The sequence below is a fragment of the Salvelinus alpinus genome, chromosome 28, assembly GCF_045679555.1.
Source record: "Salvelinus alpinus chromosome 28, SLU_Salpinus.1, whole genome shotgun sequence".
NCBI lineage: Eukaryota > Metazoa > Chordata > Actinopteri > Salmoniformes > Salmonidae > Salvelinus > Salvelinus alpinus.
In genome coordinates this window covers 12965749-12970690 of record NC_092113.1, presented here as the reverse complement: position 1 = coordinate 12970690, position 4942 = coordinate 12965749, and the positions used below count along the sequence as shown (strand labels likewise).

The window sequence follows — 4942 nt, the reverse complement described above, 5'->3', positions numbered from 1 at the left end:
CTGACAAGGTAAAAATCTGTTGTTCTGCCCCTGAACAAGGCAGTTAAGCCACTGTTCCCTGGTAGGCTGTCATTGTCAATAAGACTTTGTTCTTAACTGACTTGCCTAGTTAAATAAAGATTCAATAAAAAAATACTGTAGTTATCGTTATCATGTAATGTTCTCTACCTAGTGACACATTAACCTTCTAATGCTGCCTGAGGAAAACCTTTGGTCGAAAGATGTGGCAACATGCATAGCTGTGTATCCAAGAGTTGGATAGATGCCACATATTTTCCATTATGGCTCCTGTGACATCATGAGCAGTGCCATTGAGGGCAATCTCCATTTTAAAGTACTATAGTCAATTTCTTCTTCTTCTAGTTCTATAAGTTTATTGACAGTCGGTAAACAAACTGAAAGGTGCATACTGCCACCTAGAGTGTGTTGTCTGTTCAGGCATGAAGCCAAGGTTAGTAAATTACTGCCAGATACAACTATCAAATGTTTGCTCAGGGGGTTGGAATTATGTGATCCTTCCTTAAAGGGGGCTGAACTCGCTGATTTCCGCTTCGTTTTTTCGCTTCCACATTAAGAAATGCTACAGTAGAAGCCAATCTAGAGTTTAAGTAGCGCTCGTTGGAGACCTCTCCAGAACAACCGGGAGGTTTGCCTTTGTACTTGCTCGTCTGATAGCACACGTTTTGTCACATCCTGATCTGTTTCACCTGTCTTGTGCTTGTCTCCACCCCCATCCAGGTGTCTCCCATTTTCTCCATTATCCCCTGTGTATTTATACCTGCGTTTTCTGTTTGTCTGTTGTCTCGTCAAACCTACCAGCATGTTTTTCTGTACTCCTATTGCTATAGTTGGCTGCCCTGACATTTCTGGCTGCCCTGACCCCGAGCCTGCATGCTGTCCTGTATTTATCTGACTCTGACCTGCTTATGAACTTCTGCCTGCCCTACCCATGAGACTGCCTGCCGCCCTGTACCTGTCGAACTCGGACCTGGTTACAAACCTCTGCCTGTCCTCGACCTGCCCTTTGCCCGCCTCCTGTAGTTTCATAAACTACTCTGTGTATTGAACCTGTGTCTGCAACTGGGTCATATCCTGAGCCGTGTTAGTTTTGGGGCTTTTGTTGCACTGTTTCTGACTAAAGTACATTTAACCAATTTACTGCCAATGGTATTAGGCCTAAGAAAATGGCATCCATTGAGAAGGCAAGAACAAGATGTATGTCAGGACAAGTGCAGTATTATCATAAGGTGATGAATATGGATGAGAAATGGAGGGAAAAGAGAGGCAGAGATCGAAGAGAGGGAATGAAGAGGGTGAGCTTGAATCGGAGAAAGGGGAGATGGTTTGTTCAAGAAGAATGGTAGGAAGTGTAAGCAGAGTGATCTGTACGCCGGATCAAAGACAGGAGGAGAAATGGAAGTGAATGACGGCGACGTATCAGAGGTGGTAAGTGTGGCGGAGTTCTCAGAGCCCGAGGCTTGCACCGAGGGTCAGGATAAAGATGAGTTTCTGACGGTAGGAGTGACATTTTTGGAAAAAGTGGACCCTTGCCTTTTTAGATGATCCATTTGTGTTTTCAGGGTGGGTGAAAACAGAGTTGGGTGCTGTGAAATCAGTGAAGGCAACCAGAAGTGATCTTGTGATAATTATGTGTTTCTGCTGGTCAGAGGGAGCAGTCGCTCTGCGTTAAACATGGGGACAAGAGATGTGAATTGTTTTGCTCTCAAGAAAAGGGTGCCATTGAAAGGAGTGATTACTGGGGTAGCAGTAAATGTGAAAGTTTACCAACTGAAGGGGAAGATTCCCTGTGTTTGATGCGCGTCCTTTGGTGCGGCGCAGACAGGGTAGCGTGAGTGTTGAAACAAGAGTCGTCTGTTCTTCCAAGTTTTGATGTTGAGTCTTTGCCTGACAAAGTGATGTTAGGATATAGAAGTTATCTTGTACGAGCCTTTGTGTCGAATACATTACGTCATTACAGGTGTCAAGCTTATGGGCATGTGGCAGCAGTGTGTAGGAGGGAGGAGGGAGGTTCCTAGGTGTGAGAAGTGTGTAGAAGGGCATGAGACTCCCGGGTGGCGCAGTGGTCTAGGGCACTGCATCGCAGTGCTAGCTGCGCCACCAGAGTCTCTGGGTTCGTGCCCAGGCTGGGCTGGGTTCGCGCCCAGGCTCTGTCGCAGCCGGCCGCAACCGGGAGATCCGTGGGGCGACGCACAATTGGCATAGCGTCGTCCGGGTTAGGGAGGGTTTGGCCGGTAGGGAGGGTTTGGCCGGTAGGGATATCCTTGTCTCAGTATGTAAAAAAAAAAAAATGTAATAAAAAAAAAAAAATGTATGCACTCTACTGTAAGTCGCTCTGGATAAGAGCGTCTGCTAAATGACTAAAATGTTAAAAAAAATGAGACAAAGGAATGTGTAGCATTGGGGACAGTAGTGGTATGTGTTAATTGTAGGGGCGCCCATGGGGCCGGGGATCAGACATGTCCCGTGTGAGAGAGGCAGGTTGAGGTTACCAGTGTTAGAGTAGTGTAGAATTTGTTGTATGCTGAGGCAGTGAAGAAAGTAGAGGAAGATGGGTCAAGGGGGCGGGATCCTGAGAGGAGTGGTGTGACTAGTAGATCGGTACCAGTACAGAGGGATAGGCCAACAAGTTATATGTGCTTCAGTGAGACTGGATTTTTAGCAATGATAGCAATGGTTATCAACTGTACTGCAGGGATGTAACATAAATCGCAGAAAATTGAGGTTGTGTTGGCAGCTGCAGAGAGGTATTTGAGTGTACAAGACTTGACGTCAGAAGAGTTACAGGGTGTGTTGAGTGGTGGTGTCCCGTCCTTTCAGGCTGTTGGCCTAAGGGAGGACTAGATTGATTTAAATAGTGGAGTAGGGTGGTGGGTTTTAGTGAGTGTAGGATTAGATAGTAGGGTATTTGTTGATATATTATACTCCAGTCTAGTAGGTGGTGGTAATACAACATTTATTGGATGCCAACTGCTGTTAAACATTATCGAAGAAGAAAAAAAAGGGAGTTGTCTTGGGGGTGTGGTCTGATCAATGGGTTTGATGTGGGTGTTATGTTCACTATTAGGTGATTGGCAGTAGGAAACTGTCTGCTTTAGTTTTCGAGATGCTCGATCTCTTTGGAGGGAGGTGCTGGTTTTTACATATTGTGTATATTTATTTATTCTGAAAATATTTCAATTTGTTGGCACTGTCAATTCTTGCAAATGTTATGTTCGCTAGATGGATAGGCGAACGCCGCCAACTACTAAAATGTAAACCAATCAAAACTATCCACGGTACTATCTCTGCTGATCATGTTATCCGTATCTAAGGTAGTAGACTGATGATCTCCGTTCATCAAACTGCTATCAGGTAAAGTCTTATTTAATTTTTATTTAACTAGTTATTTCGTTATAGAAACATGATACCATCAGTGCAAGCTGTAAAATGACTCAACTTAGAACACAGCAACCTTAGTAATGTAGCTAGCTACTGTAGTTACAACAAGTAGATATGTTGCTAGCTAGCAGGAGCAGAAAGCATTATAACGAGCTAGCGTGTCATTCCGTGACAATGAGTGTTTTAGCTTTCAGTTTATTCCAAGTAATAATTTAGGACTACAAAAATATATAGGACAAGTAGTATAAATCTACTACAGTCAAGGCAGGACCCACTTATTGTATTCATACTGACAAATAAGAAATAACACATTATCCCTGTCAATAATTGGAGTAGGGTGATTGCAGAGCTTTCGGGGTGTTCATTTTCGAGCTACAAACGACATTCCTTTACTGTGATTTATTCTATTCATTCTTGTCTCTCACTTTTGTCTCACATGATCTATTCAACTTTCCTGTGTCCTTCTCCCAGATATCATCCAAGTGCTATTCACCAAGCATGGGCTGATTCGTTCACCTGTGAGAACCATCCGACTGCAGTTTGAACTAACCCTGCCGTCACTATTTAGACATTGGGACCACATATTGTCTTAGTCTAGTGCATTTTAGAATTGAAGAACACCCATTACAGATACATGTGATTGTTTGAGCATATTTATTCATTCTCTCACTTTTGTCTCCTATGATCTATTCACCAAGTCCTGCAGTTTGAACTAGCCCTGTCATCACGATTTACAGTGTTAGGGTGGCAGGTAGCGTAGCGGTTAAGAGCATTGGGCTGGTTTGAATCCCTGAGCTGACTGGATGAAAAATCTGTAATGTAAATGTCTCTCTACATCGCTGACCAGGGTGGGATACTTTTGATATGCCTATGGTGTCTGAGCACACAAATGCTCCTGGAGAGAAGGGGGAATACTGAAGCATGCATTGATATGTCTCCTTCAGAGGCTCAGGCTTTTGGCATAGATGGTAACGCTCTCATTACTGGACTGTAAGATTGTGCCCTCCCCGGGCACTTGAAATATATTGATTGGTACTGTAGGTTACACTATATTTAGATACTTCAAATACCTTTGCTATTTGTCTCCTTACTCAATAAAAGGTGAAACACTATTCGTGATGGTGTTCTTTGTTTGAATGTACAGTGCATTTGGAAAGTTCAGACCTTTCCACATGTGTTATGTTAGTCTTATTCTAAAATAGATTTTAAAAAATTGTTTAAATCAATCTACACACAATACCCCATAAGGACAAAGTGAAAACAAATGTATTACAAATAAAAAACAAAGACCTTATTTACATAAGTATTCAGACCCTTTGCTATGAGACTCAGCCTTTATGGCAGAGTGGCCAGACAGAGGCCAGTCCTCCGTAAAAGGTACATGACAGCCGCTTGGAGTTTGCCAAAAGGCACCCAAACAAGATTCTCTGGTCTGATGAAACCAAAATTTAACTCTTTGACTTGAATGCCAAGCGTCACATCTGGAGGATACCTGGCACCATCCCTACGGTAAAGCATGGTGGTGGCAGCATCATGCTGTGGG

At 43.4% G+C, this 4942-nt stretch overlaps 1 long non-coding RNA gene across 1 annotated transcript; it reads left to right on the top strand.

Annotated features, from left to right (window-relative positions):
• The first annotated feature begins 3053 nt into the window (after positions 1-3053).
• Positions 3054-4511, top strand: LOC139557197 (uncharacterized). Its single transcript, XR_011671349.1, has 2 exons — positions 3054-3372; positions 3871-4511. It is a non-coding gene; the product is annotated as an uncharacterized lncRNA (long non-coding RNA).
• Positions 4512-4942: the final 431 nt, after the last annotated feature.